A 26,626-nucleotide genomic window follows, 5' to 3' on the forward strand; every position below is an offset into this window, starting at 1 on the left:
GGTCAGGAGAAAGTGGGGCCCGCTTGCCCACAGCAGCCCCCTCAGTACCCCCTGACCCCTCGGAGGAGAGCTGGAAACCACTTTCTGCACCATCTAGGCTTACAGAGGCAGACGAACAGCAAGGGGGCAGGAGTAGCCAGAGGGGTCCGGCATCACAGGAGGCTGGCTGACACTGGCACGGCACAAAGGCGGGACGTGTCACCAAAACTGTCATTCTAATCAAGCACAAGGCAGGGAAACCACAGACATGGGAGTCAGACACTTATAACTTGGTATTTTTTAAATTTATTTTTATTTTTAGAGCATGCGAGCAGGGGAGAGGGGCAGAAAGAGAGAGAGAATCCCAAACAGGCTCCACACTCAGCATGGAGCCCAATGCGGGGCTGGATCCCATGGGCCTAGGATGATGACCTGAGCCAAAATCAAGAATTGAACACTTACCTGACTGAGCCGCTCAGACGCCCCTGTTTCATTTTTTTTAATGTTTATTTATTTATTGGGGGTGGGGAGAAATCTTAAGGAGGCTCCACATTCAGCATGGAGCTCTACGCAAGGTTCAATCTCACAACCGTGAGGTCATGACCTGAGCCAAAATCAAGAGTCGGACACTTAACTGACTGAGCCACCCAGGTGCCCCCAAAACTTCTAACTTTGAATCCTATCTCTGCCTCTGGTTTCTTGCTTAATTCTAGAAGGGGGGGTTCCAGGTCATACCAGATAAACAAAAGATCCTGTTATCCTCTGGTCAAGAACAAGGACCTACAGATTTGAGGCTAGAAAGGCCCCATGGGCCTGGTGAACTGTGCCCCTCCCTGAAAACCTTTCAGATCACATCCAGCTTAAGAATGAACTTGGTTTTGGGGGCACCTGGGTGGCTCAGTAGGTTAAGTGTCTGACTTCAGCTCAGGTCAGGATCTCACAGTTCATGAGTTTGAGCCCCACATCGGGCTGTCTGCGGTCAGCATGGAGCCCACTTTGCATCCTCTGTCCTCCTCTCTCTGCCCATCCCTATTCCCCCACCTCTAAAAAAAGAAAGAAAGAAAGAAAGAAAGAAAGAAAGAAGAGAAAAGAATGAACTTGGTTTTGTTTTATCTGTTTCTGGGGACAGCTTTTTTTATTTTGTCTTTCCTGGGCTTGAAAAGATGGCCAGATAAATTGCCACAGAAGTCCCCAAGGGGACTGACAGAACTGCTTGAAGGGAGGGAAGGAATAATTTGTCCCACACCCCTTGGCGGTCCACCAAGAGGGTGCTTTTGAGAACTGCTGGTCAAGGTAGTTTTAATTCCCCCCAAATGCTCTTGTTGTGGGTGGGATCACACAAGACCAGGGATGAAATCAGCCCCAGACAAAGTTACTTTACAGCTCCCTTTGGGCCCAATTTGAGGCAGAAGAGCCCAGAAGTGGGAAACACAGCTCTGGATGCCCTCTGAGTCTCAGGTTTCTGTCTCTCCCGGATGCAGAGCTGACTTCCTCTCCATTCTTGCCTGTGGGGATTCCCAGGCCACTGCTCTGCAGGTACGAAGGTTACCTATAGTTGTCCTTGTCAGCAGAAGTGTCTGTTGGGCCCCTGTGCTTCTGACCCCAGACGTCAGCAGTCTTGCCCAGGTTGCCAGTGGTGCAGAGGTCCGCAGGGAGGCCTCCACAGGCTGCCCAAGCCTCTTCCAGGAAGGGCTTAAAATTCTCCATCTCAGTAATGTAGCAAGAGCCCTGCAGCCTGCAGGCCTCTGGGACCCAAATCCTGGTAGAGACCTGACTGCCTGATAGTCACTCTCAGCAGAAGGGTTTTGAGATACATCTTCCTTCATGGTAAAGAAGTGACCATTTCCCTCTTCTTCCCCATCCCTCTCACTGAACTCTGCTATAAACTGAGCCAGTTCAATTCCTTCACCTTCAAAACAACAGACTTGAGCAGAGTAGTGGGGACAGATAACTGCTCTCCTGGCCAGGACAGTCTAGAAGGCAGAGGCTTGGCCCTGTGAACTCCACACGAGTCCCTGCCCTGAACACTGCCTTGCCTTTCCTCAGCTGGGCTTTACTGTGGTTTGGACCTGAAGGAGGTTTCCAGCTGTACCCCTCACACTTTAGGGCAGTGTTAGCTTTGGCCTTGTCCAATAAGGAAATGGACCATTCTATGTTCCACCTGTAACTTAAAAAGAAAATCACTTAGGGACTATTTTATCCAGGGCGGGGTGAGCATCACGGTTCAGAGCGGGCTCTGAAGCCACATGGACTGGACCGAATCTGGACTCTGCTAAGTGAATGGTGTGAACTTGGGCAAGTTTGTTCCCCACAAATTCCTCATCTGCTAAATGAAGATAACAGTGCCTGCCTCATAGCATCATCATATGGATTCAGTGGGCTAATTTATTAGAGCATTTAGAACATTACCTGGTACATAGTAAGCAATATCTATGTTAGATACTATTATGATTATCACTTGTAAAAATGATTACTGGAAATCTGGAGGAATAATTCATTTTTTACTTCTGCGAGTAAGCACGCGAAAAGCAGGCAACCTCTTATTTCTGTTTCTGTTTCCTAAGGAGTTCTTTCGAAGAGCAGACCATCGCTTAGGCCAGCTCACCAAGAGTCCCTATACTTGCAGCCCCCTGCCCAGAAACCTCATTAACAGGGGACCTTCTTGGAAGGGTGGGGGAGGTTAAGGATCTCTCTCCTTTCACTCCATGGCTCCCTGCCCCAAGCTGAGGCTTCTCCCTGCAGCTTGAAACCACCAGATTCTTTTCCGTGCTGTCACTGCTGACCTCTGCACTCTGTCCACCACCAGAAGCCTCTTCCCTTTTCCTCTCCCCCTCTGTGTTGCTGGAGCCAGAGCTGAAGGGGAGCACAGGGGAAGTTTCCACTAGGACTTCATCCTCTCTTGGGCCTCGGGGCTGAAACTCAAAAACATTTTCTCCTAGTCACAACCTTATCTAAGATGGTGGTTAGGCTCTCTTGGGCACCAGTCCTAAGGTTCAGTTTCCTGGGTAGACAAGTTTGTCTAACCTCTCTGTAAAGCAGAAAGTCCACAGGGGCACCATTGACCAGCCTGTTGGCCCAGGATCTTTCCATGCATAACTGGAGATCCTGTAATGTTAGCACCAATCTCAAGAAGCAAAAGCAGCACACAGTTTCTTGGAAGATATCCAAGATGGTCTGCCTCCGAGCCAAAATAGCAACGTGTTGTTCCTCAGGCCACGAGTAAGAAATGCAAACAAGAGACTCAACCAGCAATGCTCACAACCACCAACCAATGAGCATGACAGAACTCTTAAGGTGAAGCCCCATCTGGGTATTTTTATCCGTTCCCAGGAATCACCACCATCACAGTGAAGCAACACACAGTCACCTGCATATGGTGTTTTTGTCTGAGCCTATACAAAAAGCACTTTAGTGAGCAATGACCTCTGCCTTCTAAAAAGCCACAAAGGCTGATGCATGTAACATCCCAACAATGGGGGCGTCTGGGCGGCTCAGTTGGTTAAGCATCTGACTCTTGATTTCCACTCAAGTCACATGATCTCACGGTTCCTGGGTTTGAGCCCCGCACTGGGCTGCACACTGACAGTGTGTAGCCTGCTTGGGATTCTTTCTCCCTGTCTCTGCCCCTGCCCGGCTTGGGCACATGCATGCATTCTCTCTCTCTCTCTCTCTCTCTCTCTCTCTCTCTCTCTCTCAAAATAAATAAATAAACATTTTAAAATTTAAAAATAAATAGAAAATAAGCCCCAGCAGTGGACTTTCCTAATGAAGTTTGGAACTGGTGCCTTGTGGTTATATCTGAAGTGCTCCATAAAAGGAGTAAACAGATGGGGGCGCCTGGGTGGCTCAGTGGGTTGAGCGTCTGACTTCGGCTCACGTCATGATCTCACAGTTCGTGAGTTCGAGCCCTGCGTCGGGCTCTGTGCTGACAGCTTGGAGCCTGGAGCCTGCTTTGGATTCTGTGTCTCCCTCTCTCTCTGTTCCTCCCCTGCTCGCGCTCTGTCTCTCTCCCTCTCAAAAATAAATAAAGGTTAAAAAAAAATAAAAGAAAAAGGGTAAGTAAATGATGCATGCACACGTGTATAGTAGATGGTGAGGACAGGCGGTTTCAGGGTTATGACCGTGTGTGTCCTAATGGAAAATAAGGGTCAGTATAATGGATGTGTATACGCATATAGTGAGGTAGTGTGATTTTCACTGGATGTAAATAAAACAAGATCTGCTAGGCATACCTGGACAGCGTCTAGCGGAAATCCCACCTCTACCAATGACATTACAAAGAAAATCTCAGGGTAATAGCTAATGTTCTTTCTTCAGCAAGTACACAATGAGATTCAAGCATAAAGAACTCAGGGGGTTTGCTGAAATATAACTCTATTTTATATATTACACATAACACACATACACTATTTTAGCTAAATGAGAGATGCCACTTGTTTATCAAACATATAGTCAAAACCAGGCAAGGTGAAATTTCAGAGTCATCGGGTCTCTGACTGATAAGTTAAAATGTTTATGAGTGCACTGTTTATAGACGGTGCCCAATGGGGAGCCGCTGTAAGCCCCTGAACAGGCATCCCAGACATCCTCCGAGCCTCAATCTCCCCATCCCTGCAGATTTCTCCACTCAACTTCCACATAGTGTTTTATTGTTGTCAAGGTCACAGGACTACTGGCATTCAAGCCGGAACTGGAAGTGTTGAGCTCCTATCTTTCTGCTCTGTCCACCTTCCCACTCTACTTTGACCAGAGGATCCAATGGAAAAGACATCAAATACATGAGCTGGTTGATAGCAGGACTTAACCTGAAAGTGGCTTAATTTTCAAGAGTCCACACTGCCTCTGAAGATTGAAAGGCATCTAAAGGCAGAGGCAGAGCGAAAGGAAAGGAGAGCACAGGGGCCACATGCATCAGTACATGGGGGCCCTCAGAAGATGCGAGCGTTCGCAAATCCCAGCGCTGAGACTATGGTAGATCTCGAGAGAAAAGCTGCCAATTCCCTGGGGGGGACCTACTCTCCCTCCCCATTGACCACTCACCAGCTAAAACCTAATGGCAGCTGCCTACCAAGGTTAGCCCTACCTAAAGCCACCCAGGCAACAGGAACCCAATCCCACCTCAGGATTCTGGGAGTCGGGACCAGTGGACTTCTGGCCTTGAGCACGACTTGTATTTTTAAGTGGTGGAGGGAGAGTTCAGGGTCCCTCAGATTGGGCCACGCGGGGAGACACTGGGTCTAGAGACTTCCCCGTTCTCCTCAGACGTCCTGTCTTCCTATAGCGAAGTCTCCAGCAAGGCTGACTGCGAGAGCCAGAACACGGGACTGCGTTCTCGGAACCCACTCAACTTTCATGGACCTTTGGGGCTCTGCACAAGGACACCCACCCTGAGGAACTGCTCTGGCTACATCAGGTCAGGACTCCAGCGTCCGCCTCTCTTGGGAACTCATGTCCTCTGCCCGATTTAGCTCCCTCTAGTCAGACATGTCAGTTCGCCTGTCTGGTCTGGGGCGCTTTCCCAGCATGAGGCCCTTGGCTTGTCGCAGCTCTGGCAGTTTGGGCAGAACATACAGACTTATCTTTCAGGGGACTCTGATCTGGACAATTCAGACTCGTTCAGGAGACTCCGTCCTTCGAAGGTATGACTCTGATGTGTTCTTTTTCTGAACAGGACATCCCTTTCTGAAGCATCTGAGCCTTTAAAACACTAACATTAGAAACAGAGTAAAACTTGATGAAGGCAGATATCAAGGACCCACAGGATTTCTTCATTTTCAGTTCGGACTTCTGCTGCCCAGACACAATCTTCCTGCCATCTGCGCCAGGTTAGCTACAAAGCCCTGTTATTATTCTGGGCTACACAATGCTGGCCCGACCTCCCCGAATACAAGAAATTGTGCTGATTGATTTAGTTATTCTGTTCCTATAAACGACCCCAGTTGTGCAGATGTTTCTGATTAACCAATGTACTGCTGGAGTTATATACAAATAATTTTCTAATGAACTCAGCAACTAGCAGAACAGGAGACGTGGGATCTAGTCCCACCTCCCAGAAAAACAAGCAAAAGCAACGGTGCAGGGGCTTTTCAGCAATGTTCCAGGTTTAAATTCCTATCTGCTGTGATTCACTTTTTCCTCTTTTTAAAAAGTTTTTTTTTTTTCAACGTTTATTTATTTTTGGGACAGAGAGAGACAGAACATGAACGGGGGAGGGGCAGAGAGAGAGGGAGACACAGAATCAGAAACAGGCTCCAGGCTCTGAGCCGTCAGCCCAGAGCCCGATGCGGGGCTCGAACTCCCGGACCGCGAGATCGTGACCTGGCTGAAGTCGGACGCTTAACCGACTGCGCCACCCAGGCGCCCCTCACTTTTTCCTCTTGATGTAATCCGCTATAACTTAGAACGAATGCTCTCAAAGAACCTTTGTCTTCAGATTTCTGGACTCGAAAGGGAAACTCCGTTAGCTCTGCGTGCTCCAAACTCCTTTAAAATTTCCCATCTTTTGTATTTCATAAATTTCTGTTTTTATTAAAACATTTATATTTCCGGAGACAATTTCTTAAATAATATACTTTTACCAGGAGAAAATTGGGACTGAAGAGTCTACATTGACTTTATTATAAAGAGAAATCAAGTGTTTTGTTTCACTTCAATACAGAACGATTAGGCTCAGTGGGGTTAGGCTCAAATTTTTCTCCTCCAGTTCTAGAAGACAAATCACATGCACATTAGAAAATTAAGGAAAAGACAAGACATGAATAATTCAAATGAATGGGTTTTTTTTTAAAGTAAAGATAGTGACAAGTGCTCCCTGCAGAAATCATTTGAAACAAAACAGGAAAAAGAGATTAGAAAGCTTATCCTTCTAAAATAAATTATGCTGGCAAGGATATGGGGGAAACAGATATTTTCAAGTAGTGTTAGTGGGACCGTGAATTACTACAACTTTTGGAAAGTAATACCACTTTGGGGACTCTGACAGACAAAAATAAAAGCTTCTGTGTGTTAGCTCGTTCGAATTTACACACATGGATGTTCAGAGAAGAACTGTTGCTATATATAGCACAAAACTTGAAACAACCTGAATGGTTAAATTGTGGCGTGTGAAGCAGCCATGATATAAATAAATGAGTTTTTAAATTTTTTTTTAATTTTTTTTAATGAGTTTTTTGATTTGGAGAGAATGTCTATGATGCTTTGGTATGTTAAAAAAATCTGTGGATCTCAAAAAGATATCTGCACTCCCATATTCACTGCAGCATTATTCACAATAGCCAAGAGAAAGAAACCACCTACGTGTCCACTGATAGATGAATGCATAAAGACCATGTACTATATACACACCATGGAGTATTACTCAGCCAAGAGAAAGACATCCTACCATTTGTGACAACATGGAAGGACCTTGAGGCTATTATGCTAGGTGAAACAAGTCAGACAGGGAAAGACAAAATGCCACGTGATCTGGCTTAGTGGAATCTAAAAAGCCAAACCTGTAGAAACAGAAGGTAGAGTGGTGGTTACTAGGAGCTGTTGGGGGTTGGGGGGAATGGGGAGATGTTGGTCAAAGGGTACAAACTTGTGATTAGATGAGTTAAGTTCTAGGGATCTAATGCACAGCATCGTGATTATAGTTAGCAATAGTGAAACTGCGTACTTGGAAGTATATATTTGCAATCATAAATGTTCCCCACAAAAGAGAAATGATAATTATGTGACAGTGATGGAGGTGTTAAAGCTATGGTGGTGATCATATTGCCATATATAACTGTATCAAATCAGCACACTGTACCCTTACACTTACACAATGTTATATGTCAACTGCATCTCAACAAAAAAATCTTGTAGCCTAATGTGTATGTTCCTATTTTTAATAGAAAAAAAATATATGTGCACATGCATTTGTATATAGTTATATAAGCAGAGACAGAGGAAGGACACATCCTGAACAGATAATATTACCTTGAGGAGTTAGAATCTGAGTGAGATAAGAGAAAACTATTAGCCTTTTCTTCATATAGTTCTTCCGTTTTTGTCTTAAAAATTTTTTTTTGATGTTTATTTATTTTTTGAGAGAGAGAGAGCACAAGCAGGGGAAGGGCAGAGAGAGAGAGAGGGAGACACAGAACCCAAAGCAGGCTCCAGTCTCTGAGCCGTTAGTGCAGAGCCCGATGCAGGGCTCGAACTCATGAACCATGGAGATCATGACCTGAGCCAAAGTCGGATGCTTAACTGAGCCAGAGACTGAGCATTTGGTCTGGTGGCTTTCTGAGCTCCAGGACACACAGCACTTCATCACAGCAACGTAGAGGTGATGCACACAGAACTTCTGTACAGAAAGGCATTTTATGATTTAAATAACACCACAGTAACACATTGTCCTTTAACCAGTTGAGAATTTTTTCCTTTGCTTCTCCCACTTTCTTATCAAGAAAGAAAGGAAGGAAGGAAGGAAGGAAGGAAGGAAGGAAGGAAGGAAGGAAGAAAGAAAAAGAAAATTAAAGGAGAGAGATGTTTAAATACAGAGGTTTTAGTTCCAACATCTTATAAAATGTCACTCAAGACCTGCCCTAGTTTTAACAATAATCTAATTTCTGAATGTGTCTCAAATCACAAAACAAAAAAAAAAATGTTTTTAAAACAGTGCTTAAAACTCTAGGGAAAAGAACAGTATGAAATTTTACTCAAAAAAACCTGAGATATTTTAAATTGACGCTTTGGGTTATTTCTTAACCCATGCATGGCAATCAAATCTTGGCTCTCATAGATAAGAATAGGCACTGCTCAACATAAATTGCTATACTACTTCCTAAAAAGGTTTTTAAAAGGTCTTCAACTACTCTGCCTTTTTTCCAGACCCTCAAAAACTGAATTGGAAATTTTAGTACCATCTGAAATCCTGTCTTAGTGTCTCTCAGCCTGCCTTCTGGGATGTGGGAAAGCAAACAGCTTAGACTTCTCTCATTCTCCCTCTCCACCCCTTTTTCTCTCAAATCCATACCACAGTCCTTCCAGAAAGTCCCTCCCTCACCACCTACATGTGCTGCTTATGACAGGGGCCTGTTCAAGAAGAGCCCATTTTTTTCCTCTTATATCTCAGGCTGATCTGACTGTCTCCATTATCTAAATATCCATCCCCACAACACAAGACGACTGTGGTTAAGACACTGATCTCACTGTTTACATTTTCAGGAAAAAAAATAGCTAGCGTACATGTTTTCTCAAGATCTTCTCCAAGGTCTAAAGGTTCTCTACTTTTAAAATCTATTCTGCTGTGAGAGTGGGAGCAGGGAAGTCTCAGCATTTCTTGAAATATTACTTGGTAACATGTTTAACATTTCAACATTGCATCACTCTGGGATGTGGCCACATTTCTCGTGTGGTCCTTCTCAGGCCTAAATTCTTCGGTCAACAGACATAATCTCCTGCATATGTCTATAGAAAAATGCATGGAAGGTTTCAGAAATGGGTTGGGGAGACACAAGTGGTTGAAAAGCAAGAAATTCAACCAACTGCCCATTTGGTCTGTGTATGCCAATTAAATGACTATAGTTATTCTGTTAGTGAATGATTGGTTGTTGGACTTGACTCAATGGATTAATTATTTGGGCATCATTAGCAAAAGCCAGCAGGTGAGCTGATGGTCACTGAACTGTGCAATAAGAGTGCAAATTCTAATGAGTGACTGTGGACACCAATAATGCACCAATCATTATATATATATATATATATATATATATATATACATATACATACATATGTGTATTGTATACATACATATATGTATTGTATATGTATGTATATGTATATATACATAATATATACATATAAAATACGTAAAATGTATATATATGATATATACATTATTGCTACAGTAGAATTCTATGCAGCTGCGAGAATACAGTAGTCCTAGGGGCACTTGGATGGCTCAGTTGGTTAAGCATCTGACTCTTGATTTCAGTTCAGGTCATGCTCTCACGGTTCGTGAGTCTGAGCCCTGCATTGGGCTCTAAACTGATGGTACACAGCATGCTTGGAATTCTCTCTCTTTCCCTCTCTCTCTGCCCCTCTCCTGATGGTGTTCTCTCCATCTCAAACTAAATAAATAAACTTAAAAAAAAAGAATATAGTAGTACTATGTCCAAGAAATACTAAAAAGGTAAAACAAACAAAATGCAAACAATATCCATGTAACACAGTCTCAAATATGCAAGTAGATGGTGGTGGGGGGGAAGGCAGAAGGGGGAGAATAGGAGAAATGTAACCAACTGCATTTAGGTGTTGTAACGAGGTAAGGTGTACATATTACACATATTTAAAGTAGTCAAGTATTATGAAAGAACAATTTATATATTTAAATAATATAAACATATATAGATATAAACTAAGTGGAGTATGTATTGTGTAGGTAAGAAAATAGAAAATAAATAAAAATAAACTTTTAAGTTGTAGTGGTCTCTTCTTTATTTTAGAATACTCTCCTTTTATTGACTATTAGCAAAGTCTATTATTTTTCTTCTTAACAAGTATTTGTGGCCAAGTTGAGGAATCTATAGGATTCAACATCAGGTGGAGAGAAGGGGCAGCATGGAGAAGAAAAGGCAAGGCAAAGGCATACAGATGGGAATGGAATATAATAGTTTAGATGGAGCCCACCATATGCAAAGCAGTATATAATATGGATGAAGGTGAAATTGAGGGTCAAGGGTGCAGAGTTTGGAATCAGAATGGCGCGGGTTTAAATACTAGCTCTCTCACTAGCTATGTGACCTTGGGCACATTACCTAACTTCTCTCAGCCTCGGGTTCCATGTATATGAGCAGAACCTACATCACAGGGTTGTGTAGCTACTAAATGATTCAATTAAATGACACACGGTAAGTGGTAACATTAAAGAAAGCAAGTGCAAGAAGGAGGGAGAATGGAAGGAAGACAGGGAGGAAGAAAGGAAGGAAGGAGAGATTTTTTTAAAGCTTAGGCCAAATTTAAAGAATTTGATTCCCTTCATGTAACTAAGACATACAAGAAAATTGAAAAGAAGAAACTGTGTTATACTGGAAAGATGGCGTACTAGAAGAGAAAAAAAATATATCCATAGTGAGTAATGCTAAAATGTTAAATCACATAACACCACAGTGACATGTTTTTACAATGTGAGCCATGCTTACTGAAGCTTCTAAACTAAAATTGTAGGTGACTGTGTCTCCTGTCTATCTTAGCTAAGTTCTTTTATTGAGTATTAGCAAAGCCTATTTTTTGACTTCTCAGCAAGTATTTACGACTGATCTGAGGACTGTAATGCTAAGCATGCATCCCAGGAATCCACACAGGGGCCACCCCACGGTTTTAGGTGCTATTCCTGTGACCTAAGCAGCCCAGCCTTGGGCAGGCAGTCTAATCCACTGGTCACCCTCACACTGGTGATGGCCACCATGATTGTTACTATCTGCCACTGCCTAGTGCCAAGGGACCAGGGTATAGTGCGTCTTGTCTTTGCTTTCCCACCCTTTATCTGCCCCAATAACTTCAGCAGAGTAGGCTTGACTGGGTAAGCAGATCACAGGCTGCTGGCCCCCAAACACTGAGATTCTGCTCTGTGAGATTCCTCCTTCTCCAGCTGTTAAGAGAATACACGAGGTGATTGGGGTGAAAACACTCAACAAATTACAGACTGTTAAGGGATTATTATATGTTAATTTATACAAAAGGCTGTTGCTATGTTTGGGCTGTTTTTGTATTTCCATTTGACAAAAGGAATGCCAACAGTGTTTTGCATATACTAACACTGGTAATAGTGATAATAATGGCTCACAAATACCAAGCGGCAGCAGCAGCACAGTCCCAGACAATCTGCTAAACAATCCACGACCATGACTTCACTGGACCCTCGCAACCCTACAGGATGAGGTGGTTACTCTCATTTTAAAGGCAAAGAAACAGAGGTCAAAGAACTTGCAGAAGACAGAGCTGGCACCAGAAGCAAGATCAGCCCAACCTCCAGACCCATGCTTTAACCTTGCACGTGACAGTGTATCAGCACAACCGAGGGGAGGGGGCTCTCAGAAAACAGATTCTGGGCCTCACCCAGATTTACAGAAGCAAGTCTTTATAAGCTTCTAGTGACACCCATGGCGAAGGACCAGAATATTTCGATACTAGTCCATGTGTGTTAAGCAGAACAGCATGACTCAACTAACTGTATTACTGTATCAAATAACTGTATTATTACAAAGTATTCAAGCGACAGAATTATTCTGACCTGACAGTAATCCCTACAGGGTAGGAACAAGTGACAAATGTTGGGCTGGGTGATACAATGAGGCTGAGGGATGAAGCATTAATTTGTCACAGCGAAGTGGAACCAGAACTGTTCCTCACTGGGGCAGGGAAGGGGGACCGCAATGGGAGACGGGCCCATTAGCCTTCCTATGCCTGGCCCATCAATATTTGTTAAATGGGCAAATCAGTGAAGGATGGACTCCCCCCAGCTGGAAGCAATTTCATTCTCCTCGAAATTCCTTGTATTTGACCTGTATCTTTTTTTTTTTTTTTTTTTTTTTTTTTTACCTTATTTACCACATTCTGACTTGCATTTCACTGTTTGAAAGCTGCCTCATCTCTACCAGAAGGTAAGGGTCCAGGGGCAAACTCCCATCTCTTTCTGAGCAATGTCTCCCACTCCACTGCTGTGCCCTATGGCACAGCGGCGACCCCTAGCAGGGACCCTCAATGCTAAATGAGTATCTGGCTGGATTCCAACTGAGATTGGAATCTTCACTGATGTGCGTCCTGGCTATTCTCCAGGCTATGCCTCCCAACCTTCCAACACTTGGTGTAACTGTGGACCTGCTGGGACACACTGCAGTGGGACACGCTGGCGGAGAGACCTCTGTATGGGAATCATGAGGAATTTGGTGGGCCTCACCGGAGGGCAGGCTTCAGGAAGACCACAACTCTGGGAGACAGAATCCTGAATACGAGATGCTTAAAAACAAAGGGATTACAGCCAACAAATAAAAGGTGCTTTTCTTTAGTTTTGTTCTCCTGATGTGCACTGCAGAAACCGTATGTTTCCTAAAATTACAACCATAGTTAGGAACACCCTGAAATATCAGACAGTGACACGGACCCAGGAATCAATGCTTCCCACAAAAGTAAGCTCATCCCTGGCCAGAGCACCTGAGACAGTACATTTGAAAGGTAAGAGCATACCAACTTCTCTCCCCCCCTTACCACTTGAGCTCTTTATCACTCTTTTATCTTGGTGCTATACACTGCATGGTGTCCGTCTGATGCCTTGTGCTGTGCTGCCTTTTGCTGTTTCCTACTTCATCACCCTACCTGATCCTCACACCATGTGATGGACAAAGAGCAAAGTTTATCAACCCCATTTCTTGGATGAGGTAAGTTGAGTCTCAAGTTGCATGATATGCCAAGGGCACACGAAAGTGGCTGAACTCCCACGAGAGATTTAATTGGGGAAATAAACAAATGGAAGAAGGCATGAATGTCTCCAGTTGTAAGTAATTTCCTTGTCTGTAAACGTCCCAGAATTTTATCTGACCTTGCTTACAAATCACTTTGCTCTATATTACCAAACCCAAAAGAGTTCATGTGCTGGCCAGGGAGCCAAAGTGATGGCAGGGTTGGGTAGGTCCCAAGGAAGAAGATGACATGACTAAAATGTTCAATAACATCTTCCAATGACTGATAAATGGAGACAGAAGATGTGGTATATACACATATATATACATGGTATACACACACACACACACACGCACACTGAAATATTACTCAGCGATCAAAAGAATGAAAACTTGCCATATGCAATAAGATGCATGGAACTAGAGTGTATTATGCTATATGAAATAAGTCAGAGAAACACAAATATCATATTTTACTCATGTGGAATTTAAGAAACAGAACAGATGAACATAGGGGAAGGGAAGGAAAAATAAGATAAAAACAAACCGGGAGACAAACCATAAGAGGTTCTTAAATACAGAGAACAGGGGCACCTGGGTGGCTCAGTCGGTTGAGCGTCCAGCTTCGGCTCAGGTCATGATCTCGCGGTCTGTGAGTTCGAGCCCCGCATGGGGCTCTGTGCCGACAGCTCAGAGCCTGGAGCCTGCTTCGGATTCTGTGTCCCCCTCTCTCTCTGCCCCTCCCCCACTTGTGCTCTGTCTCTCTCTGTCTCAGAAATAAACATTTAAAAAAATAAAAAAAAATACAGAGAACAAACTGAGGGTTGCTGGCAGGGTGTAGGGTCAGGGGATCGGCTAAATGGGCGAGGGGCATTAAGGAGGACACTTGCTGGGATGAGCACTGGGTGTTATATGTAAGTGATGAATCACTAAATTCTACTCCTGAAACCAATACTGCGCTATATGTTAACTAACTTGGACTTAAATAAATTTTTTAAAAAATCTGCAAAGTCTAGCCTGCACACTTCCACAACAGCTAATGGGCTCCTACAGATGGATGGGGTTTTTTGGTTCCCGAGAACGTCGACCTTGAGGGGATAACAGGCAGGTAAAGACACAGAGCAAGAGCAGAAGGCAGTGTTGTGAGCACCAGAAGGAGAGGCAAGACGCAAAATGCTGATGGCGTACAGGGCTCTCTCAACTCAGAAAGTCAAAGGGTAATTTATACAAACTACAAACGAAACCAAACAAAACCTCCTTGGAGTTACTTTATCCGTTATAGGAAAAGGCATTTTTGAGGAGGAAAAATATACCAATGACTCAAAGTGAAGCTAAAGTATTGTTTTGAAATTGCCTTGGGAGACTGGCAGAAGAAAACCCACCCAGGGTGGGACTGTGTCCAGGGACTCCGCGGCAGCACTGCCTCGACACACAGGGCCAGCGATTGAGGGTGGGGTCCAGGGACTATCCGGGGGAAAGCCGTTACAGGCAACTTTAAGAAAAAGGGACAAAGTCTACCCGGTCACTGCTAACAACTTGAGAGGGTTCCCCAGAACGGAGATAAGGCCAGAAGCCAGAGGCCCAGGAAGGAATATTCCTCTGGGATAACGCAGGACCAAGAGCGGGCACAGACACACCCTTTGTTAATTTCAAAGTCTAACCACCAGTCGAAGTCGCCTCCGACTGGGTCAGCTGGTTTCTTTTACGCTTGCAACGTTCTTCAACGGTTCTTTTTTAGAGAGAAAAATGTGTTAGCAGAAAGAGGTAGGGGGAGTGAGACTGAAGTGAGGCTGTCCGGAAAGTCCGGGAGAGGCCCCGGGCAAGGGGAAAGGCGCTGACGGGGACTGGAAGCGCCTCTAAGGTCAATGCGCACATCTAACCCGCGCGTCTATACCGACCACAGAGCGAGCAGCGAGCTGCAGGCGGGAGCCCAGTTTGGGGAGCCGCGTTGCGAGATGAGCTCGATTCCGCCAGCGGAGAAGGCGAGGCGGTTCCTGAGCATGAACCGGCCCGAGGATGCCCGAAAGTCCCCATCCGCCCGAGCTGGGGGTGTAGATGCGGCCCCAGCGCATCCCCGCCAAGCCCCTGCCGCGGGGAACTACGGCCGCCGCAGGTCCCGAGCCCCCACCCCACTCCTCCCCGCCGCGGCCCCGGGGTCGGGGCAGCCCAGGAACGCGCGCGCCCAGGCGGGAGGCGCCCCGCGCCCGCGGCCCCGCCGTCCGCGGCCCCTTCCTTCCCGGCCCGGCCCCTCCCGAGGCCGCGCGCCCGCGCCCACCGCCCGCCGCGGACGCAGCCCCGACGCCCCCGGCCGCCCCCGCCCGCTGCCGCGCGGCGCTCCCCACCCCGCCGTCCAGCCCTGCCCTCCCCGGCGGCCGCGGGCGTCTCCCCCGGAGCCGCCTTGAGACCCCGCGCCCCGGTCGCGCGTCCCTTACCGCGCAGCGGCTCCGGGCGGCTCCAGGGCCCCGCGGCGCGCGGGGCATTTTTTTCCGGGAAACTTCTCCCGGGTCCGTAGGGCTGAGCCGGCCGGGCAGGAAAAGCGCTCAGCGCCGGGAGGCTGCGACCATCCGGGAACTTCGCGGAGATGTAAACCCTCCCCCTCGACTCCCCGTCCCCCCCCGCCTCCTGCGGCCCCGCCACATGTGGACGCGCCGCGAGGCCGCCGCCGGCCCTTCGCCCTCTCCTCCGGGCGCCGCGCCCGCCCCGCCTTTCTCCCGAGCTCTGCGCCCCTCTCCGCCCCCGGTCGCCCAGAGGAGCGTGGCGAGAGTGGGGTGCTAGGTGGCTGGGGCTCGTGGGTCCCTGTGTCCGCTCCCTGAGCAGTGAAGGCACGCGGCGGTGGGGTCCAGGACGGGCTGCTGCAGAGCAGCGGGAACTAGAAGGTGTGTACGACAGAGGGCCCTTTCCCCGGGACCCCGCATCCTCGCTCGCCAGCTCCCCGCCGCTGGGGGTCCGAAGGAAAGCCTTCTCCCATCGCCCTCTCCTCTGTTCTCAAAAGAGGGGGTCCAGCTTTGAGACACCTTAAATTAAAATTGGTGTTAAAAATGAACTTCAAAAGAGAGTGGAACCCACAGGGGCCCACGTGCAAGTGCATCCGTCTCCCCGTCCCCTGTGTGGGGACAACGGTGCGGCTCTTCCCGTGGGGAGATGTCGTTCCGCCCCTCCACGCGGGTGGGGTCCTTTCAGTAGTTTCGCCTCGAGAGGGGATGGGCTTATCAGGTACCCACATCCTCAGACACGGCAGGATCACAGTAAACATTTGGAGAAAGTGAAGAAGGTTCTACTCCATCGCCAAGGCTAACTCTCTTTACCAGGCTTGGACCAGCTGAGAAAGCGCCAGGACTCTTAAAGAAAAGTTAACACACACCCAGACGCCCCAGGTACTAGAATGTGTGCATTTGAAAACTACCACAAGGTATGATCAATGTAATAACCACTTGATCATAGGTTAAAATATCAAGGTTGTGTATCCCTCTGAATAAAAGCAAAAAGGGTGGGAATATGCACTCTCAGGGATTGATGTCCTAGGCTGAGGAAGTCATTCCTCCTTGACTTTAGGCTGTTTCTGTTCCTCCACCGTTCCCATGCACACATTTGTATCTTGACATACTCTTAACAGGGACAACAGTGCTTCTGGAAAAAGGTGAAGTAACGTGTAAACCCGTCCTATTGACAAACTTTGGTTCCTAAGTATACCCGTCTTTTGAAGGTTTATTATATATTTGTCTTTCTTTTTAAGCCATTTCTATGGTAATATGCACGGGTTATGTTTTATATAAAACAGGGACCAGTGATTTCCTGTATCAATATATTATTCCAGACTTGAAAACATACCAATAGCAGTTATCACAGTGTGGCATGGAAGTTAAACCAAGGAGCTGCCTGGTTTCCTTGCAAGCTCTCTAAAGCCTCTTTTTTTTTTTTTTTTTTTTTTTGCTTCGAATAGGCATAACGAGAATTCTTACCTCCTAGGGTTGTTGTAAAGATTAAATGTGATAATCCCTCTAAAGAGGAGCAGAGTAGTGGCACACAAGTAGAACAGGAATCTTATCTTTGACTCCCCAAAGTTCAGCAGAGTACCTGTGCCCTGGGACCAATACTTGCCAGAAAAAGAACTCTCTTCAGTTTACATCTTTCAAAGATCCACGTAAATTTTAGCATTGGTATACACAAAAGGAAATTAGGAAGGTAACATACATGCCCCCACCCGTTATTTCATCATTGGAAAACCAAAATTAATGATATCCTGAATTGTCCACTGGTTTAAATCGCCCTTGAGGCCAGTGTCCAGAATGCGTCTGGCTCTCTCTCAGTCACCAATACTTCTCTCAATGGTCAAAACCTGAATAATATTTCATATTTCATCAGTGGTAATTTTCTAGATTCAATAAGTGGGCTATAATTGTGTACAATGTTAACATTTGGGAAAGACGAGTGAAGTGTATCTGGAAACATTCTTTTTTAATTTTTGCAACTTAGTTGTAAATTTGAAATACTTTGAAGCTGAAAAAGTTCCTAATATTTTTTAATTAAAAAAAAGGATGGGGCGCTTTGGTGCACAGTCAGTTAAGCATCTGACTTTGGCTCAGGTCATGATCTCACTGTAGTGAGTTCGAGCCCCATGTTGGGTCTGCACTGACAATGCAGAGCCTGCTTGGGATTCTCTCTCTCTGTCTCTCTCTGTCTGTCTGTCTCTCTCTTCCTCTTCCTCCCTCCCTTCCTCTCTCTCTTTCTCTGGCTTCCTCCGCCCCCCCCCCCCCCCCCGTGCTTTCTCTCTCTCTCAAAATAAATAAATAAACTTAAAAACAATGGGGGCACCTGAGTGGCTCAGTGGTTAAGTGTCCAACTTCGACTCATGTAATGATCTCACAGTTCGTGAGTTCGAGCCCCACGTTGGGCTGTCTGCTGTAAGCACAGAGCCTGCTTTAGATCCTCTGCCTCCCTCTCTCTCTGCCCCTTCCCTGGTCATGTGTGCTCTTTCTGTCTCAAAAATAAATAAACAAATAAATAAAATAAAAATAAAAGAGAGAAAGAAAGAAAGAAAGAAAGAAAGAAAGAAAGAAAGAAAAAGAAAGAAAGAAAACCTGAGTGCCTAGGTGTCTTGGTTGCCTGAGCGTATGATTCTTGATTTTGGCTGGGGTGGTGATCCCAGGGTAGTGGGATCAAGCCTGTGTCAGGCTCTGTGTTCAGCGTGGAGCCTGCTTAGGATTCTCTCTCTCTCTCTCTCTCTCTCTCTCTCTCTGCCCCTTACCACCCTCGAGCACTCTGTCCCTCCAAAAACCAAACCAAAACAAAAAAGAAGAAGAAAAAAAAAGAAAACCTAAAATTCTGCAAGAGATACCCTCTTCCTTGGGTAATGCCAAGGTGTAGCTTAAAATGAAGATACTGGTGTTAGTCGTAGGCAAAGGTACTCTGCTCATAAACCTTTGCCGTCATGTATGCTTTGATATAAATGCGTTAATAAGAGAAAATGGTTCGTTGAGTTTTGTTTGAAGATGAAGGTGGTCTAGAAATGTCATGGTGCGGGAAGTAGGGAGAAGGGAGGGAGGTAGAAGGACATGGAGATTGACTAGATAAAGACAAGTTTAGCAGAGCAGAATATTGTTTAATCCATATATCTGCTTACCATTTCATAGCTACCGTGCTGGGAACTCTAAACTAGGCTATGGTGGCTTAGAACTTCCCTTGTTATAACGATTAGTTAGGTACCTTAAGCACTCGTTTAACACCTGTCTTGGCCCGTAGACTGTGGTAGCCCCAGTTTAGAGGGAGAGGCACGTGGCGGGAACTGCTTGCTTCACCACCGTGTTGGCACATTCTTCGTACTCATTACCACGTGATAAAGCGAATGCCATGACTAGGCTGGGCCCTTGCACATATAGAACCTCATTTAATTCTCACAGCAACTTTGCGAAATAGATAATTGTCCCCATTTTATAGGTGAGGGAGCTGTGACTTGGAGAGCTTAGGAAACCTGCCCCAAGATCACTCAGCTGGGGAACCCCAGAACCCAGATTATCCTGACACTGACACCCTTGCTCTGGTATGCATGCCGTCTCTTGACTTGTTCCCGGGTTGACTCCACCCCTGAGCTTCTGCTGGTGTGAATGGCCTCAATTAACTAGCATCCGGACTCCGTGGTGCCAAATAGCAAAAGAAGAAAATATTATACTTACCTTTGTAGAGAATTTTTGAGGTTCAGGTAGATCTGGTTAAAGGCTGTAATGTTACCTTGAATGATTTGGGTTCTCTCTTCTGAATTAATGCAGGGAGGAAAGGGAATGCTATGTAGGATAACATGATTGGCCAGGGGGTTGTACTGGAAATTAGGGTGTATGTGGGGAGGAAAAAATCTGATTCACAGCTTTGCACTCAGTGGGTGGTCAGTACATAGTTAGTGGATTTACTGGCTTCCAGAACTGAAAGACTCAGCTTTTTTTGTTGTTTGTCTATTTTTGAAAGGGTTGGGGACCGGCGGCTCGTGGCACGGAGAGGAAGGGAGACGGAATCCCAAACAGGCTCTGCACTGTCAGGGTGGAGCCTGAGGTGGGGCTTGATCCCTTGAACAGAACAGTGAGATCATGACCTGAGCCAAAATCAAGAGTCAAGGCCGCTCAACTGACTGAATCACCCAGGCACCCCTGAAAGGATTCAGCTCTTAAAAGCTGAATATTTTACTTATTTGTACCACACCTTATTCCAAAACAATTTAAAATAGTAAGAGTTGAATATGATGAAATTTAAATCTTAGCGTGGGGCTGCAAATTTACTAGAATGTTTTTGATCTTTATTTTATTTTTAATTGAAATATAGTTAACATAGGTTATTAGCTTCAGATGTACAAGGTAGTGATTTGACTTTTATACACATTACAAAATGATCACGATAAGTATAGTTACCATCTGTCGCCATATGAAGCTGTTACAACATTATTAACTACATTTCCTTTGTTGTACTTTACATCCCTGTATTTATTTGTTTTAAAACTGGAAGTTTGTATCTCTTAATCCCCTTCACCTATTTTGCCCATCCCCCTACCTCTCAACCCTCTGGCAACTACCAGTATGTTTTCTGTATTTATGAATCTGCTTCTGTTCTGTTTTGTTTTTTAGAATCCACAAATAAGTGAAAGTATATGGTATTTGTTTTTCTCTGTTTGACTTATTTTACCTGGCATAATTCCTTCTAGGTCCATCCATGTTGTCACAAGTAGCAAGATCCATTCTTTTTATGGCTGAATATTTCATTGTGTGTGTATGTGTGTGTATGTGTATGTTTATGTATATATATACACACACACACATATAACCACATATATACATACCACATCTGCTTTATCCATTCAACTCTCAGTGGACACTTAGGTTGCTTCCATATCTTAGCCATTGTAAATAACACTGCAATGAACATAAGGGTGCATATATCTTTTTGAATTAGTGTTTTTGTTTTCTTCGGGTAAACACCCTGAAGTTGAATTTCTGGATCATACCATAGTTCTGGGGTTTTTTCTTTGTTTTGTTCTTTTTGTTTTCAAGATTTTAGTTTTAAGTACTCTCTACACCCATCGTGGGGCTTGAACTTACAACTCTGAGATCAAGAGTCCCATGCTCTGCTGATTGAGCCAGCCGGTAACCCCTGTAGTTCTCTTTTTAAGTTTTTGAGGAACCTCCATGCTGTTTTCCACACTGGCTGCACCAATTTATATTCTCATCAATAGTGCACAAGGGTTCCATTTTCTCCACTTCCTTGCCAACACTTGTTATTTCTTATCTTTTTGATAATAGCCATTCTGACAGGTGTGAAGTGGTATTTCATTGTGTGTTTTTTAAAATTTTTTTTAATGCTTATTTATTATTGAGAGAGAGAGACAGAGCATGAGTCGGGGAGGGGCGGGCAGAGAGAGGGAGACACAGAATCTGAAACAGGCTCCAGGCTCTGAGCTGTTAGCACAGAGCCCAATGCAGGGCTCGAACCCACAAACCTCAAGATCATGACCTGAGCCGAAGTCGGATGCTTAACCGACTGAGCCACCCTGGCGCCCCTCGTGGTTTTGATGTGAATTTCCCTGATGACTAGTGGTGTAGAGCATGTAGGTTGGCCATCTGTATGTCTTCGTTGAAAAAATGTCTATTTAGGTCCTCTGCCCATTTTTTAAGTTGGATTGTTTTTTTGGTGTTGAATTGTGTAAGTTCTTTATATATTTTGGATACTAACCCCTTATCAGATACATCATTTGCAAATATCTTCTCCTATTCAGTAGATTGCCTTTCCGTTTCGTTGATGGTTTCCTTTACTGTGCAAAACCTTGTTAGTTTGACATAGTCTCATTTGTTTATTTTTGTTTTTGTTGCCCTTGCCTGAGGAGACAGATCCAAAAAAATATATTGCTATTAGCAATACCCTGATATCTAAGAGTTTACTGCCATGTTTTCTTTTAGGAGTTTTATGGTTTTAGGTCTCACATTTAGGTCTTTAATCTATTTTGAGTATTGTGTATCGTGTAAGAAAGTGGTCCAGTTTCATTCTTTTCCATGTAGCTGTCCAGTTTTCTCAACACCGTTTACTGATAATACTGTCTTTTCCCCATTGTGTATCCTTGCCTCCCTTGTCATAGAGTAATTGATCATCCATAAGCTTGGGTTTATTTCTGGGCTGTCTGTTTTGTTGTATTGATCTATGTGTCTATTTTTGGTTTAGTCCCATGCTGTTGTGATTACTGTAGCTTTACAGTATAGTTTAAAATCTGGGATTGTGATACCTTAGCTTTGTTTTTCTTTCTCAGGACTGCCATGGCTACTTGGGGTTGTTTGTGGTTCCGTATAAATTTTAGTATTATTTGTTCTAGTTCTATGAAAATTGCTGTTGGTATTTTGATAGGGTTTGCATTGAATCTGTAGATTGCTTTGAACAGTATGGACATTTTAACATTATTAATTCTTCTGATCCATGAACACAGGATGTCTTTCCATTTGTTTGTGTCATTTTCAATTTCTTTTATCAGTGTCTTGTATTTTTCAAAGTACAAGTTTTTCATTTCCTTGGTTAAATCCATTCTTAAGTATTTTGTTTTTACTGATGCAATTGTAAATAGGATTGTTTTCTTAGTTTCCCTTCGTCCTAGTTCATTATTAGGGTATAGTAATACAACAGGTTTCTGTATATTAACTTTGTGTCCTGCAACTTGGTGGGGTTCATTTATTAGTTCTGATAGTTTTTTGGTGAAGTCTTCCAGGTTTTCTATGTATAGTGTTAGGTCACTTGCAAGTAATGACAGTTTTACTTTTTCCTAAGCAATTTGGATGCCTTTGATTTCTTTTTCTCATGTGATTGCTGCAGCTAGGACTTCCAGGACTGTGTTGAATAAAAGTGGCCAGAGTGGGCATCCTTATCCTGTTCCCGGTCTTAGAGGAAAAGCTTTAGCCTTTGAGTATGATGTTAGCTTTAGGTTTATCATATATGACCTTTGTTATTTGAGGTGACATTCCATTACTTTGCCATATTCTAATCATTAGAAGCAAGTCACTAAGTCCATCCAGTGTGAGGGTAACGTAGGGTGTTAATATCAGTAGACAGGGGTCATTGGGCTCATCTTTGGATCATCTTAACCCACCACTTTCATGAAGGTGTTCTAGGTTAAAGTGAATTCATTTGTGTAAAATAATGCACACGGTATCGGACTCTTAACTCAAGAAAAGCTCATTGTCGTTATTGGCGGCACCAGCAGCAGCAGCAGCAGCAGCGCGTCCATTACTCACATGCATTTTCCTCTTTGGTTTTAGTGTCATATCAGCTTCCAAAGAGTGGCATTCACACCATAGCTGCTGTTTGGCCAGGATATCAGGCAGTTTCATCAGGAGACATATCTTCTCAAATGAGATCATATAGGAAAGCCCAAAAAAGGAATTATTTACAAAGGTGTTTAGGAAGAGGAACAAGGAATGGTGCCATGCCCCAAGGCTGAAACAGCACGGAGTTATTACTGCTTCTGAGCCTGAAGGTGAAGGAATATGAGCCCGAGCCAGGACAGGGTAGTTTCGGTTCCAGGAGAGACCTCTGGCAGGAGTTGTGACCTTCAGAGGCAGAATGATGCCAAGCCGTGGTGACCCAGTGGGGTGAAGAATGAACATCCTGATTTTACTCCTCTCCCTCCAGTACCACCCATCATCTGAGCCCAGTCAGGAGCCATAGGACAAGGAAACCCACCCTCTTGCCCATACAGGTCAGCCCCTGGGACTAGAGGGGTGAATGGAAAATATCCAACATGGGCAGGCACACCTATTCTCCGTTGGGATATTTCCTGGGAACATGACACTGTGTTCTCTTCATATAAAGGAGGAACTGAGAGGCAGTCAGTTAATCATGAGTTTCCAGGATAACCGTCAGAGAGAGGTGGTAGAAGGGAACACAGTTCCAGAGGAGTTTGATGTAATTGTTGGTTTATGGTGCCCCTAAGGAGCTTTCATCTGGGTGAGTGAAGAAGGCACGGCAGTTTAAATTCATAGCTGGCAGGTGAGCTCAGAGTAAGTGTCTCGGGGAAGTTCATGTGGGCTGTAGGTTTTATTTATTCAGGGAATGAACTTAATGACATGGAAGGTGTTTGCTCTGCTCACTCTGTCTGATGGCTCTGACTGATGATTAAACCTTGCTTTATTGGTCAGGTACCAGTTCGGTTACCCTGTGAAGACCTTAGGTGCTTCCAAAGGCAAATGGTTTTGCAAACATCATTCCCCTCCTATAAAAGAGATCCAGGAATTTCACTTCGGTCAGACAAGGCAGTACAGCTGGAGAAGTGAGACCCTAATGCCATAACCAGGAAATGGGGTAAACCCAAAGACTCAGGTGGTCCTGACCCTGTCTAGTCTCTGCACCCACAGGAAACCCCTGTGGGATCTGGTTAATTGTGAATGTTTGTGTCCATGCTTTCAGCCTGCAGAAGTGGGGGACACTGGAAGGGGGCAGGAAAGGCTACATTTCCTGATTAATTTCTTTAGTTTTAAAATAAGTACTTTATGAAGATGCTGTTAAAAATATGATTGAACTGGGGGCACGTGGGTGGCTCAGTCGGTTAAGCATCTGACTTCAGCTCAGGTCATGATCTCGCGGTTCGTGGGTTCGAGCCCCGTGTCTGGCTCTGTGCTGACAGCTCAGAGCCTGGAGCCTGCTTCAGATTCTGTCTCCATCTCTCTCTGCCCCTCTCCCTGCTTGCGCTCTGTCTCTCTGTGTCTCCAAAAATAAACAAACTTTAAAAATACATACGTGATTGAATTGGAAGACCATTCTTTATTTTATTTTTTGGAAGACCATTCTTTAAAAGTTGACAGGGGTACTTGCTAAAATATCCCAAGAGTGTTTTTGAAAAATGATGATGTGTCATAGACCCTAACGAGTCACGAATTCAACATTCTGCAGTATGGTCTTAAAAATGACAAAAGTCGGGGTGCCTGGGTGGCTCTGTCGGTCAAACGTCCTACTTTGGCTCAGGTCATGATCTCACGGTGTGTGAGTTCGAGCCCGGCATCAGGCTCTGTGCTGACAACTTGGAGCCTGGAGCCTGCTTCAGATTCTGTGACTCCCTCTCTCTCTGCCCCTCCCCCACTCTCTCTCTCTCTCTCTCTCTCTCTCTGCCCCTCCCCCCACCACTCTGTTTCTCTCTCAAAAATAAATAAAACATTAAAAAAATTTTTTTAAATGACAAAAGTTAAATATATATAAAATGTAAAATATGTCAAAACAATAATAAAATTCATAAACAGAATCTAGGAGATGGGGAAGACTATGAAAATCTTTAATTTGCAAAGACTTGTTTATTATCTGTGTTAAAGTACTTAAAGATATCACTAAACTTAAAGCTTTTTAAAACATTGAACATATAGGTATGCCTGGCTGGCTCAGTGTGTGACTTTTTTTTTTTAATTCATTTATTTTTGAGAGACAGAGACAGAGTGCAAGCGGGGGGGGGGGCGGTAAGAGAGAGGGGGAGACACAGAATCCAAAGCAGGCTCCAGGCTCTGAGCTGCCAGCACAGAACCTGACACAGGGCTCGAACCCACGAACCATGAGATAATGACCTGAGCTGAAGTCGGACGCTCAACTGACCCACCCAGGCGCCCCATGGAGTGTATGACTCTTGATCTCCAGGTTGTGGGTTCCATCTCCATGCTGGGTGTAGAGATGACTTAAAAATAAAATCTTTAATAAAAAAAACCTTCACGGGCACCTGGGTGGCTCAGTCAGTTAAGTGTCCAACTTTGGCTTAGGTTGTGATATCACAGTTCGTGGTTTCGAGCCCCACGTCAGGCTCTGCACTGACAGCTCAGAACCTGGAGCCTGTTTTGCAGATTCTGTCTCCCTCTGTCTCTTTCCCTTCCCCACTTGTGCGCCCTTTGTTTCTCTCAACAATAAACATTAAAAAAAAAAAAAAAAGAAAACTTCCAATGTATACTCTTCTTTTTCGGAAAGGCAAGTGTTCTAAATTTGCTCATCTTTTCTGTGATAAGTGGCAGTTAGCACTGTGCTACCTATCCAATAGTTTAGAACTATTAAGTTCCCTTAAAAAACTAATAAGTTCCCTTAATCTGTCACTTTAACGTACAGTGATATTTTAATGTGAGAGAGAAACAGACTTTGAAAAGAAATTTGTACTATGGGAAAAGTATTGTTGAAAATACTTTAGAAATGTTTAGAAATGTATCAGCCAGTGGTTTAGTTTTAAAGAAAACAAGTTTTACTATCTATAAAAACTCCTGTATCTGTACTACTTTAGAAAGTTGGAGAGGAATTTTGAATCTGCTTGAAATCGTCCCAAGTATTTTAGAATGGGGGGCACCCATTCTAAATTGGTAAAAGTTATCAGCCTCTAATAAGCCTGTATGAGTAAATGGTTGACTTCAGGAGGAGAGAAATTTACCAGCCAAATTTCATAAAGACCTTTATATAACAGATGAACGGCACGGAAACAATTATTGTGATTTGCTAAATGCACCCATTGCTGCCCTTCCCCACCTGTAGTCGCTAACCTTTGTGAGGCCACATCTTCTATAATGCCAGTCAGGTGGTTCGTAAGCAAGGCGTGTGGGGCGCCTGGGTGGCTCAGTCAGTTCAGCACCTGACTCTTGATTTCAGCTCAGGTCGTGATCTCACGGTTCATGAATTCCAGCTATGCATCAGGCTCTGCCCCTGCTAGTGAGGAAACTGCTTGGGATTCTCTCTCTCCCCCTCCCCTGCTGAAG

At 44.6% G+C, this 26,626-nt stretch overlaps 1 protein-coding gene across 2 annotated transcripts in view; it reads right to left on the reverse strand.

Moving 5' to 3' along the window:
• Nucleotides 1-16,035, reverse strand: part of WIPF1 (WAS/WASL interacting protein family member 1) — a 125,561-nt gene extending 109,526 nt beyond the window's left edge. The window contains exon 1 of one of the 2 annotated variants that reach the window (XM_043577089.1): nucleotides 15,836-16,035. The gene's annotated coding sequence lies outside the window, so the exon portion shown is untranslated. The remainder of the gene's footprint in view (nucleotides 1-15,835) is intronic. The other variant, XM_043577086.1, reaches the window with a different exon arrangement.
• Nucleotides 16,036-26,626: the final 10,591 nt, after the last annotated feature.

This window comes from Prionailurus bengalensis, chromosome C1 (assembly GCF_016509475.1).
Source record: "Prionailurus bengalensis isolate Pbe53 chromosome C1, Fcat_Pben_1.1_paternal_pri, whole genome shotgun sequence".
Classification (NCBI taxonomy): Eukaryota; Metazoa; Chordata; class Mammalia; order Carnivora; family Felidae; genus Prionailurus; species Prionailurus bengalensis.